This window comes from Sminthopsis crassicaudata, chromosome 5, assembly GCF_048593235.1.
Source record: "Sminthopsis crassicaudata isolate SCR6 chromosome 5, ASM4859323v1, whole genome shotgun sequence".
NCBI classification, from domain to species: domain Eukaryota; kingdom Metazoa; phylum Chordata; class Mammalia; order Dasyuromorphia; family Dasyuridae; genus Sminthopsis; species Sminthopsis crassicaudata.
This window is the reverse complement of record NC_133621.1, coordinates 244,256,159-244,270,916: the sequence shown is the minus strand read 5'-3', so window position 1 is coordinate 244,270,916 and position 14,758 is coordinate 244,256,159.

Genomic DNA, 14,758 nt, shown 5'->3' with positions numbered 1-14,758 from the left:
CTTTCTGTACCAGATGCATTATCCTTTGTATATCTAAAGGTGATCAAGTGATTCTTAACAGGAATCCTTTACAGTGGAATGAGGGAATGTGCAGGCAATAATTCCAGTTATTTCCTTAAGGAAAATCTATTCCTTAGGATATTTATTCCTCTCTATTTCCCAAATTATTGAGGCTAGTGTGCCTGATGTTTCCTTTTCAATAAGGAACTTTATAGTTGATAATAATTCTCTCCTATTTGCTTCAACTGGACTTTCTGTACCAGATGCATTATCTTCTGTATATCTAAAGCTGATCAAGGGATTCTTAACAGGAATCCTTTACAGTGGAATGAGTGAATGTGCAGGTAATAGTTCCAGTTATTTCCTTAGGGAAAATCCATTCCTTCGGATACTTGTTCCCCTCAACTTCCCATTCTATTGAGGCTAGTGTGCCTGATGTTTCCTTTACAATTAGGAACTTTATAGTTGATGATATTTCTCTCCTATTTGCTTCAACTGGACTTTCTGTTCCAGATGCATTATCTTCTGTATATCTAAAGCTGATCAAGGGATTTTTAACAGGAGTCCTTTATAGTGGAATGAGTGAATGTGCAGGCATTAATTCCAGTTATTTCCGTAGGGAAAATCCATTCCTTCGGATACTTGTTCCTCTCTATTTCCCATTCTATTGAGGCTAGTGTGCCTGATGTTTCCTTTTCAATTAGGAACTTTATAGTTGATGATAATTCTCTCCTATTTGCTTCAACTGGACTTTTTGTTCCAGATGCATTATCTTCTGTATATCTAAAGCTGATCAAGGGATTCTTAACAGGAATCCTTTACAGTGGAATGAGTGAATGTGCAGGCATTAATTCCAGTTATTTCCGTAGGGAAAATCCATTCCTTCGGATACTTGTTCCTCTCTATTTCCCATTCTATTGAGGCTAGTGTGCCTGATGTTTCCTTTTCAATTAGGAACTTTATAGTTGATGATAATTCTCTCTTATTTGCTTCAACTGGACTTTCTGTACCAGATGCTTTATCTTCTGTATATCTAAAGCTGATCAAGGGATTCTTAACAGGAATCCTTTACAGTGGAATGAGTGAATGTGCAGGCAATACTTCCAGGTATTCCTTAAGGAAAATCCATTCCTTCGGATACTTGTTCCTCTCTATTTCCTAATTTATTGAGGCTAGTGTCCCTGATGTTTCCTTTTCAATTAGGAACTTTATAGTTGATGATAATTCTCTCCTATTTGCTTCAACTGGACTTTCTGTACCAGATGCATTATCTTCTGTATATCTAATGCTGATCAAGGGATTCTTAACAGGAATCCTTTACAGTGGAATGAGTGAATGTCCAGGCAATAGTTCCAGTTATTTCCTTAGGGAAAATCCATTCCTTCGGATACTTGTTCCTCTCTATTTCCCATTCTATTGAGGCTAGTGTGCCTGATGTTTCCTTTTCAATTAGGAACTTTATAGTTGATGATAATTCTCTCCTATTTGCTTCAACTGTACTTTCTGTACCAGATGCATTATCTTCTGTATATCTAAAGGTGATCAAGGGATTCTTAACAGGAATCCTTTACAGTGGCGTGAGTGAATGTGCAGGCAATAGTTCCAGTTATTTCCTTTAGGAAAATCCATTCTTTCGGATCCTTGTTCCTCTATATTTCCCATTCTATTGAGGCTAGTGTGCCTGATATTTCCTTTTCAATTAGGAACTTTATAGTTGATGATAATTCTCTAGTATTTGCTTCAACTGGACTTTCTGTACCAGATGCATTTTCTTCTGTATATCTAAAGCTGATCAATCGATTCTTAACAGGAATCCTTTACAGTGGAATGAGTGAATGTGCAGGCAATAGTTCCAGCTATTTGCTTTAGGAAAATCCATTCCTTCGAATATTTGTTGCTCTCTATTTCCCATTCTATTGAGGCTAGTGTCCCTGATGTTTCCTTTTCAATTAGGAACTTTATACTTGATGATAATTCTTTCCTATTTGCTTCAACTGGACTTTCTGTACTAGATGCATTATCTTCTGTATATCTAAAGCTGATCAAGGGATTCTTAACAGGAATCCTTTACAATGGAATGAGTAAATGTGCAAGCAATAGTTGCAGTTATTTCATTAGGGAAAAACCATTCCTTCGGATACTTGTTCCTCTCTATTTCCCATTCTATTGAGGCTAGTGTGCCTGATGTTTCCTTTTCAATTAGGAACTTTATAGTTGATGATAATTCTCTCCTATTTGCTTCAACTGGACTTTCTTTACCAGATACATTATCTTCTGTATGTCTAAAGCTGATCAAGGGATTTTTAACAGGAATCCTTTACAGTGGCATGAGTGAATGTGCACGCAATAGTTCCAGTTATTTCCTTTAGGAAAATCCATTCCTTCGGATCCTTGTTCCTCTATATTTCCCATTCTATTGAGGCTAGTGTGCCTGATGTTTCCTTTTCAATTAGGAACTTTATACTTGATGATAATTCTTTCCTATTTGCTTCAACTGGACTTTCTGTACTAGATGCATTATATTCTGTATATCTAAAGCTGATCAAGGGATTCTTAACAGGAATCCTTTACAATGGAATGAGTGAATGTGCAAGCAATAGTTGCAGTTATTTCATTAGGGAAAATCCATTCCTTCGGATACTTGTTGCTCTCTATTTCCCATTCCATTGAGGCTAGTGTGCTTGATGTTTCCTTTTCAATTAGGAACTTTATAGTTGATGATAATTCTCTCCTATTTGCTTCAACTGGACTTTCTTTACCAGATGCATTATCTTCTGTATATCTAAAGCTGATCAAGGGATTCTTAACAGGAATCCTTTACAGTGGAATGACTGAATGTGCAGGCAATCGTTCCAGTTATTTCTTTAGGGAAAATCCATTCCTTCGGATACTTGTTGCTCTCTATTTCCAATTCTATTTAGTCTAGTTTTCCCTTTGTTTCCTTTTCAATTAGGAACTTTATAGTTGATGATAATTCTCTTCTATTTGCTTCAACTGGACTTTCTGTACCAGATGCATTATCTTCTGTATATGTAAAGCTGATCAAGGGATTCTTAACAGGAATCCTTTACAGTGGAATGAGTGAATGTGCAGGCAATAGTTCCAGTTATTTTCTTTAAGAAAATCCATTCCTTCGGATCCTTGTTGCTCTCTATTTCCCATTCTATTGAGGCTAGTGTGCCTGATGTTTCCTTTTCAATTAGGAACTTTATAGTTGATAATAATTCTCTCCTATTTGCTTCAACTGGACTTTCTGTAACAGATGCATTATCTTCTGTATATCTAAAGCTGATCAAGGGATTCTTAACAGGAATCCTTTACAGTGGAATGAGTGAATGTGCAGTCAATAGTTCCAGTTATTTCCTTTAGGAAAATCCATTCCTTCGGATACTTGTTGCTCTCTATTTCCCATTCTATTGAGGCTAGTGTGCCTGATGTTTCCTGTTCAATTAGGAACTTTATAGTTGATGATAATTCTCTCCTATTTGCTTCAACTGGACTTTCTTTACCAGATGGATTATCTTCTGTATATCTAAAGCTGATCAAGGGATTCTTAACAGGAATCCTTTACAGTGGAATGACTGAATGTGCAGGCGATAGTTCCAGTTATTTCTTTAGGGAAAATCCATTCCTGTTGATACTTGTTGCTCTCTATTTCCCAAATTATTGAGGCTAGTGTGCCTGATGTTTCCTTTTCAATTAGGAACTTTATAGTTGATGATAATTCTCTCCTATTTGCTTCAACTGGACTTTCTGTACCAGATGCATTATCTTCTGTATATCTAAAGCTGATCAAGGGATTCTTAACAGGAATCCTTTACAGTGGAATGAGTTAATGTACAGGCAATAGTTCCAATAATTTCCGTTAGGGAAAATCCATTCCTGTGGATATTTGTTGCTCTCTATTTCCCATTCTATTGAGTCTAGTTTTCCCTTTGTTTCCTTTTCAATTAGGAACTTTATAGTTGATGATAATTCTCTCCTATTTGCTTCAACTGGACTTTCTGTACCAGATGCATTATCTTCTGTATATCTAAAGCTGATCAAGGTTTTCTTAACAGGAATCCTTTACAGTGAAATGAGTGAATGTGCAGGCAATAATTCCAGTTATTTCCGTAGGGAAAATCCATTCCTTCGGATACTTGTTCCTCTCTATTTCCTAATTTATTGAGGCTAGTGTGCCTGATGTTTCCTTTTCAATTAGGAACTTTATAGTTGATGATAATTCTCTCCTATTTGCTTCAACTGGACTTTCTGTACCAGATGCATTATCTTCTGTATATCTAATGCTGATCAAGGGATTCTTAACAGGAATCCTTTACAGTGGAATGAGTGAATGTCCAGGCAATAGTTCCAGTTATTTCCGTAGGGAAAATCCATTCCTTCGGATACTTGTTCCTCTCTATTTCCCACTCTATTGAGGCTAGTGTGCCTGATGTTTCCTTTTCAATTAGGAACTTTATAGTTGATGATAATTCTCTCCTATTTGCTTCAACTGGACTTTCTATAACAGATGCATTATCTTCTGTATATCTAAAGCTGATCAAGGGATTCTTAACAGGAATCCTTTACAGTGGCGAGAGTGAATGTGCAGGCAATAGTTCCAGTTATTTCCTTAGGGAAAATCCATTCCTTCGGATCCTTGTTCCTCTCTATTTCCCATTCTATTGAGGCTAGTGTGCCTGATATTTCCTTTTCAATTAGGAACTTTATAGTTCATAATAATTCTCTCCTATTTGCTTCAACTGGACTTTCTGTACCAGATGCATTTTCTTCTGTATATCTAAAGCTGATCAATCGATTCTTAACAGGAATCCTTTACAGTGGAATGAGTGAATGTGCAGGCAATAGTTCCAGCTATTTGCTTTAGGAAAATCCATTCCTTCGGATATTTGTTGCTCTCTATTTCCCATTCTATTGAGGCTAGTGTGCCTGATGTTTCCTTTTCAATTAGGAACTTTATAGTTGATGATAATTCTCTCCTATTTGCTTCAACTGGACTTTCTGTACCAGATGCATTATCTTCTGTATATCTAAAGCTGATCAAGGGATTCTTAACAGGAATCCTTTACAGTGGAATGACTGAATGTGCAGGCAATCGTTCCAGTTATTTCTTTAGGGAAAATCCATTCCTTCAGATACTTGTTGCTCTCTATTTCCCATTCTATTTAGTCTAGTTTTACCTTTGTTTCCTTTTCAATTAGGAACTTTATAGTTGATGATAATTCTCTCCTATTTGCTTCAACTGGACTTTCTGTACCAGATGCATTATCTTTTGTATATGTAAAGCTGATCAAGGGATTCTTAACAGGAATCCTTTACAGTGGAATGAGTGAATGTGCAGTCAATAGTTCCAGTTATTTCCTTTAGGAAAATCCATTCCTTCGGATACTTGTTGCTCTCTATTTCCCATTCTATTGAGGCTAGTGTGCCTGATGTTTCCTTTTCAATTAGGAAATTTATAGTTGATGATAATTCTCTCCTATTTGCTTCAACTGGACTTTCTTTACCAGATGCATTATCTTCTGTATATCTAAAGCTGATCAAGGGATTCTTAACAGGAATCCTTTACAATGGAATGAGTGAATGTGCAAGCAATAGTTGCAGTTATTTCATTAGGGAAAAACCATTCCTTCGGATACTTGTTCCTCTCTATTTCCGATTCTATTGAGGCTAGTGTGCCTGATGTTTCCTTTTCAATTAGGAACTTTATAGTTGATGATAATTCTCTCCTATTTGCTTCAACTGGACTTTCTTTACCAGATACATTATCTTCTGTATATCTAAAGCTGATCAAGGGATTCTTAACAGGAATCCTTTACAGTGGAATGACTGAATGTGCAGGCAATCGTTCCAGTTATTTCTTTAGGGAAAATCCATTCCTTCAGATACTTGTTGCTCTCTATTTCCCATTCTATTTAGTCTAGTTTTACCTTTGTTTCCTTTTCAATTAGGAACTTTATAGTTGATGATAATTCTCTCCTATTTGCTTCAACTGGACTTTCTGTACCAGATGCATTATCTTCTGTATATGTAAAGCTAATCAAGGGATTCTTAACAGGAATCCTTTACAGTGGAATGAGTGAATGTGCAGTCAATAGTTCCAGTTATTTCCTTTAGGAAAATCCATTCCTTCGGATACTTGTTGCTCTCTATTTCCCATTCTATTGAGGCTAGTGTGCCTGATGTTTCCTTTTCAATTAGGAACTTTATAGTTGATAATAATTCTCTCCTATTTTCTTCAACTGGACTTTCTGTAACAGATGCATTATCTTCTGTATATCTAAAGCTGATCAAGGGATTCTTAACAGGAATCCTTTACAGTGGAATGAGTGAATGTGCAGTCAATAGTTCCAGTTATTTCCTTTAGGAAAATCCATTCCTTCGGATACTTGTTGCTCTCTATTTCCCATTCTATTGAGGCTAGTGTGCCTGATGTTTCCTTTTCAATTAGGAACTTTATAGTTGATGCTAATTCTCTCCTATTTGCTTCAACTGGACTTTCTTTACCAGATGCATTATCTTCTGTATATCTAAAGCTGATCAAGACATTCTTAACAGGAATCCTTTACAGTATAATGAGTGAATGTGCAGGCAATAATTCCAGTTATTTCCTTAGGGAAAATCCATTCCTTCGGATACTTGTTCCTCTCTATTTCCCATTCTATTGAGGCTAGTGTGCCTGATGTTTTCTTTTCAATTAGGAACTTTATAGTTGATGATAATTCTCTAGTATTTGCTTCAACTGGACTTTCTGTACCAGATGCATTATCTTCTGTATATCTAAAGCTGATCAAGGGATTCTTAACAGGAATCCTTTACAGTGGAATGACTGAATGTGCAGGCAATAGTTCCAGTTATTTCCTTAGGGAAAATCCATTCCTTCGGATACTTGTTCCTCTCTATTTCCCATTCTATTGAGTCTAATGTGCCTGATGTTTCCTTTTCAATTAGGAACTTTATAGTTGAGGATATTTCTATCCTATTTGCTTCAACTGCACTTTCTGGACCAGATGCATTATCTTCTGTATATCTAAAGCTGATCAAGACATTCTTAACAGGAATCCTTTACAGTATAATGAGTGAATGTGCAGGCAATAATTCCAGTTATTTCCTTAGGGAAAATCCATTCCTTCGGATACTTGTTCCTCTCTATTTCCCATTCTATTGAGCCTAGTGTGCCTGATGTTTTCTTTTCAATTAGGAACTTTATAGTTGATGATAATTCTCTAGTATTTGCTTCAACTGGACTTTCTGTACCAGATGCATTATCTTCTGTATATCTAAACTTGATCAAGGGATTCTTAACAGGAATCCTTTACAGAGGAATGAGTCAATGTGCAGGCATTAGTTCCAGTTATTTCCTTAGGGAAAATCCATTCCTTTGGATACTTGTTCCCCTCTATTTCCCATTCTATTGGGGCTAGTGTGCCTGATTTTTCCTTTACAATTAGGAACTTTATTTTTGATGATAATTCTCTCCTATTTTCTTCAACTGGACTTTCTGTTGCAGATGCATTATATTCTGTATATCTAAAGATGATCAAGGGATTCTTAACAGGAATCCTTTACAGTGGAATGACTGAATGTGCAGGAAATAGTTCCAGTTATTTCCTTTAGGAAAATCCATTCCTTTGGATACTTGTTCCTCTCTATTTCCCATTCTATTGGGGTAGTGTGCCTGATGTTTCCTTTTCAATTAGGAACTTTATAGTTGATGATAATTCTCTCCTATTTGCTTCAACTGGACTTTCTGTACCAGATGCATTATCTTCTGTATATCTAAAGCTTATCAAGCGATTCTTAACAGGAATCCTTTACAGTGGAATGAGTGAATGTGCAGGCAATAGTTCCAGTTATTTCCTTAAGGAAAATTCATTCCTTCGGATACTTGTTCCTCTCTATTTCCCAATTTATTGAGGCCAGTGTGCCTGATTTTCCTTTTCAATTAGGAACTTTATAGTTGATGATAATTCTCTCCAATTTGCTTCAACTGGACTTTCTGTACCAGATGCATTATCTTCTGTATATCTAAAGCTGATCAAGGGATTCTTAACAGGAATCTTTTACAGTAGAATGAGTGATTGTGCAGGCAATAGATCCAGTTATTTCCTTAAGGAAAATCCATTCCTTCAGATACTTGTTTCTCTCTATTTCCCATTCTATTGAGGTTAGTGTGCCTGATGTTTCCTTTTCAATTAGGAACTTTATAGTTGATGATAATTCTCTCCCATTTGCTTCAACTTGACTTTCTGTAACAGATGCATTATCTTTTGTATATCTAAACCTGATCAAGGGATTCTTAACAGGAATCCTTTACAGTGGAATGACTGAATGTGCAAGCAATAGTTCCAGTTATTTCCTTAGGGAAAATCCATTCCTTCGGATACTTGTTCCTCTCTATTTCCCATTCTATTGAGTCTAGTGTGCCCGATGTTTCCTTTTCAATTAGGAACTTTATAGTTGAGGATATTTCTATCCTATTTGCTTCAACTGCACTTTCTGGACCAGATGCATTATCTTCTGTATATCTAAAGCTGATCAAGACATTCTTAACAGGAATCCTTTACAGTATAATGAGTGAATGTGCAGGCAATAATTCCAGTGTTTTCCTTAGGGAAAATCCATTCCTTCGGATACTTGTTCCTCTCTATTTCCCATTCTATTGAGGATAGTGTGCCTGATGTTTTCTTTTCAATTAGGAACTTTATAGTTGATGATAATTCTCTAGTATTTGCTTCAACTGGACTTTCTGTACCAGATGCATTATCTTCTGTATATCTAAACTTGATCAAGGGATTCTTAACAGGAATCCTTTACAGAGGAATGAGTCAATGTGCAGGCATTAGTTCCAGTTATTTCCTTAGGGAAAATCCATTCCTTTGGATACTTGTTCCTCTCTATTTCCCATTCTATTGGGGCTAGTGTGCCTGATTTTTCCTTTTCAATTAGGAACTTTATATTTGATGATAATTCTCTCCTATTTTCTTCAACTGGACTTTCTGTTGCAGATGCATTATATTCTGTATATCTAAAGCTGATCAAGGGATTCTTAACAGGAATCCTTTACAGTGGAATGACTGAATGTGCAGGCAATAGTTCCAGTTATTTCCTTAAGGAAAATCCATTCCTTTGGATACTTGTTCCTCTCTATTTCCCATTCTATTGGGGCTAGTGTGCCTGATATTTCCTTTTCAATTAGGAACTTTATAGTTGATAATAATTCTCTCCTATTTGCTTCAACTGGACTTTCTGTACCAGATGCATTATCTTCTGTATATCTAAAGCTGATCAAGGGATTCTTAACAGGAATCCTTTACTATGGAATGAGTGAATGTGCAAGCAATAGTTGCAGTTATTTCATTAGGGAAAATCCATTCCTTCGGATACTTGTTCCTCTCTATTTCCCATTCTATTGAGGCTAGTGTGCCTTATATTTCCTTTTCAATTAGGAACTTTATAGTTGATGATAATTCTCTCCTATTTGCTTCAACTGGACTTTCTTTACCAGATGCATTATCTTATGTATATCTAAAGCTGATCAAGGGATTCTTAACAGGAATCCTTTACAGTGGAATGACTGAATGTGCAGGGGATAGTTCCAGTTATTTCCTTAGGGAAAATCCATTCCTTCGGATACTTGTTACTCTCTATTTCCCATTCTATTTAGTCTAGTTTTCCCTTTGTTTCCTTTTCAATTAGGAACTTTATAGTTGATGATAATTCTCTCCTATTTGCTTCAACTGGACTTTCTGTACCAGATGCATTATCTTCTCTATATCTAAAGCTGATCAAGGGATTCTTAACAGGAATCCTTTACAGTGGCATGAGTGAATGTGCAGGCAATAGTTCCAGTTATTTCCTTAAGGAAAATCCATTCCTTCGGATCCTTGTTCCTCTCTATTTCCCATTGTCTTGAGTCTAGTGTGCCTGATGTTTCCTTTTCAATTAGGAACTTTATAGTTGAGGATATTTCTATCCTATTTGCTTCAACTGCACTTTCTGTAACAGATGCATTATCTTCTCTATATCTAAAGCTGATCAAGGGATTCTTAACAGGAATCCTTTACAGTGGAATGACTGAATGTGCAGGCAATAGTTCCAGTTATTTCCTTAGGGAAAATCCATTCCTTCGGATACATGTTCCTCTCTATTTCCCATTCTATTGAGTCTAGTGTGCCTGATGTTTCCTTTTCAATTAGGAACTTTATAGTTGAGGATATTTCTATCCTATTTGCTTCAACTGCACTTTCTGGACCAGATGCATTATCTTCTGTATATCTAAAGCTGATCAAGACATTCTTAACAGGAATCCTTTTCAGTATAATGAGTGAATGTGCAGGCAATAATTCCAGTGTTTTCCTTAGGGAAAATCCATTCCTTCGGATACTTGTTCCTCTCTATTTCCCATTCTATTGAGGCTAGTGTGCCTGATGTTTTCTTTTCAATTAGGAACTTTATAGTTGATGATAATTCTCTAGTATTTGCTTCAACTGGACTTTCTGTACCAGATGCATTATCTTCTGTATATCTAAACTTGATCAAGGGATTCTTAACAGGAATCCTTTACAGAGGAATGATTCAATGTGCAGGCATTAGTTCCAGTTATTTCCTTAGGGAAAATCCATTCCTTTGGATACTTGTCCTCTCTATTTCCCATTCTATTGGGGCTAGTGTGCCTGATTTTTCCTTTTCAATTAGGAACTTTATTTTTGATGATAATTCTCTCCTATTTTCTTCAACTGGACTTTCTGTTGCAGATGCATTATATTCTGTATATCTAAAGCTGATCAAGGGATTCTTAACAGGAATCCTTTACAGTGGAATGACTGAATGTGCAGGCAATAGTTCCAGTTATTTCCTTAAGGAAAATCCATTCCTTTGGATACTTGTTCCTCTCTATTTCCCATTCTATTGGGGTAGTGTGCCTGATGTTTCCTTTTCAATTAGGAACTTTATAGTTGATGATAATTCTCTCCTATTTGCTTCAACTGGACTTTCTGTACCAGATGCATTATCTTCTGTATATCTAAAGCTTATCAAGCGATTCTTAGCAGGAATCCTTTACAGTGGAATGAGTGAATGTGCAGGCAATAGTTCCAGTTATTTCCTTAAGGAAAATCCATTCCTTCGGATACTTGTTCCTCTCTATTTCCCAATTTATTGAGGCTAGTGTGCCTGATTTTCCTTTTCAATTAGGAACTTTATAGTTGATGATAATTCTCTCCAATTTGCTTCAACTGGACTTTCTGTACCAGATGCATTATCTACTGTATATCTAAAGCTGATCAAGGGATTCTTAACAGGAATCTTTTACAGTAGAATGAGTGATTGTGCAGGCAATAGATCCAGTTATTTCCTTAAGGAAAATCCATTCCTTCAGATACTTGTTTCTCTCTATTTCCCATTCTATTGTGGTTAGTGTGCCTGATGTTTCCTTTTCAATTAGGAACTTTATAGTTGATGATAATTCTCTCCTATTTGCTTCAACTTGACTTTCTGTAACAGATGCATTATCTTTTGTATATCTAAACCTGATCAAGGGATTCTTAACAGGAATCCTTTACAGTGGAATGACTGAATGTGCAGGCAATAGTTCCAGTTATTTCCTTAGGGAAAATCCATTCCTTCGGATACTTGTTCCTCTCCATTTCCCATTCTATTGAGTCTAGTGTGTCTGATGTTTCCTTTTCAATTAGGAACTTTATAGTTGAGGATATTTCTATCCTATTTGCTTCAACTGCACTTTCTGGACCAGATGCATTATCTTCTGTATATCTAAACTTGATCAAGGGATTCTTAACAGGAATCCGTTACAGAGGAATGAGTCAATGTGCAGGCATTAGTTCCAGTTATTTCCTTAGGGAAAATCCATTCCTTTGGATACTTGTTCCTCTCTATTTCCCATTCTATTGGGGCTAGTGTGCCTGATTTTTCCTTTTCAATTAGGAACTTTATATTTGATGATAATTCTCTCCTATTTTCTTCAACTGGACTTTCTGTTGCAGATGCATTATATTCTGTATATCTAAAGCTGATCAAGGGATTCTTAATAGGAATCCTTTACAGTGGAATGACTGAATGTGCAGGCAATAGTTCCAGTTATTTCCTTAGGGAAAATCCCTTCCTTCGGATACTTGTTCCTCTCTATTTCCCATTCTATTGAGGCTAATGTGCCTGATGTTTTCTTTTCCATTAGGAACTTTATAGTTGATGATAATTCTCTCCAATTTGCTTCAACTGGACTTTCTGTACTAGATGCATTATCTTCTGTATATCTAAAGCTGATCAAGGGATTCTTAACAGGAATCCTTTACAATGGAATGAGTGACTGTGCAAGCAATAGTTGCAGTTATTTCATTAGGGAAAAACCATTCCTTCGGATACTTGTTCCTCTCTATTTCCCATTCTATTGAGGCTAGTGTGCCTGATGTTTCCTTTTCAATTAGGAACTTTATAGTTGATGATAATTCTCTCCTATTTGCTTCAACTGGACTCTCTTTACCAGATACATTATCTTCTGTATATCTAAAGCTGATCAAGGGATTCTTAACAGGAATCCTTTACAGTGGCATGAGTGGATGTGCACGCAATAGTTCCAGTTATTTCCTTTAGGAAAATCCATTCCTTCGGATCCTTGTTCCTCTATATTTCCCATTCTATTGAGGCTAGTGTGCCTGATATTTCCTTTTCAATTAGGAACTTTATAGTTGATAATAATTCTCTCCTATTTGCTTCAACTGGACTTTCTGTACCAGATGCATTTTCTTCTGTATATCTAAAGCTGATCAAGGGATTCTTAACAGGAATCCTTTACAGTGGAATGAGTAAATGTGCAGGCCATATTTCCAGCTATTTCCTTTAGGAAAATCCATTCCTTTGGATACTTGTTCCTCTCTATTTCCCATTCTATTGGGGTAGTGTGCCTGATGTTTCCTTTTCAATTAGGAACTTTATAGTTGATGATAATTCTCTCCTATTTGCTTCAACTGGACTTTCTGTACCAGATGCATTATCTTCTGTATATCTAAAGCTTATCAAGCGATTCTTAACAGGAATCCTTTACAGTGGAATGAGTGAATGTGCAGGCAATAGTTCCAGTTATTTCCTTAAGGAAAATCCATTCCTTCGGATACTTGTTCCTCTCTATTTCCCAATTTATTGAGGCCAGTGTGCCTGATTTTCCTTTTCAATTAGGAACTTTATAGTTGATGATAATTCTCTCCAATTTGCTTCAACTGGACTTTCTGTACCAGATGCATTATCTTCTGTATATCTAAAGCTGATCAAGGGATTCTTAACAGGAATCTTTTACAGTAGAATGAGTGATTGTGCAGGCAATAGATCCAGTTATTTCCTTAAGGAAAATCCATTCCTTCAGATACTTGTTTCTCTCTATTTCCCATTCTATTGAGGTTAGTGTGCCTGATGTTTCCTTTTCAATTAGGAACTTTATAGTTGATGATAATTCTCTCCCATTTGCTTCAACTTGACTTTCTGTAACAGATGCATTATCTTTTGTATATCTAAACCTGATCAAGGGATTCTTAACAGGAATCCTTTACAGTGGAATGACTGAATGTGCAAGCAATAGTTCCAGTTATTTCCTTAGGGAAAATCCATTCCTTCGGATACTTGTTCCTCTCTATTTCCCATTCTATTGAGTCTAGTGTGCCCGATGTTTCCTTTTCAATTAGGAACTTTATAGTTGAGGATATTTCTATCCTATTTGCTTCAACTGCACTTTCTGGACCAGATGCATTATCTTCTGTATATCTAAAGCTGATCAAGACATTCTTAACAGGAATCCTTTACAGTATAATGAGTGAATGTGCAGGCAATAATTCCAGTGTTTTCCTTAGGGAAAATCCATTCCTTCGGATACTTGTTCCTCTCTATTTCCCATTCTATTGAGGATAGTGTGCCTGATGTTTTCTTTTCAATTAGGAACTTTATAGTTGATGATAATTCTCTAGTATTTGCTTCAACTGGACTTTCTGTACCAGATGCATTATCTTCTGTATATCTAAACTTGATCAAGGGATTCTTAACAGGAATCCTTTACAGAGGAATGAGTCAATGTGCAGGCATTAGTTCCAGTTATTTCCTTAGGGAAAATCCATTCCTTTGGATACTTGTTCCTCTCTATTTCCCATTCTATTGGGGCTAGTGTGCCTGATTTTTCCTTTTCAATTAGGAACTTTATATTTGATGATAATTCTCTCCTATTTTCTTCAACTGGACTTTCTGTTGCAGATGCATTATATTATGTATATCTAAAGCTGATCAAGGGATTCTTAACAGGAATCCTTTACAGTGGAATGACTGAATGTGCAGGCAATAGTTCCAGTTATTTCCTTAAGGAAAATCCATTCCTTTGGATACTTGTTCCTCTCTATTTCCCATTCTATTGGGGCTAGTGTGCCTGATATTTCCTTTTCAATTAGGAACTTTATAGTTGATAATAATTCTCTCCTATTTGCTTCAACTGGACTTTCTGTACCAGATGCATTATCTTCTGTATATCTAAAGCTGATCAAGGGATTCTTAACAGGAATCCTTTACTATGGAATGAGTGAATGTGCAAGCAATAGTTGCAGTTATTTCATTAGGGAAAATCCATTCCTTCGGATACTTGTTCCTCTCTATTTCCCATTCTATTGAGGCTAGTGTGCCTTATATTTCCTTTTCAATTAGGAACTTTATAGTTGATGATAATTCTCTCCTATTTGCTTCAACTGGACTTTCTTTACCAGAT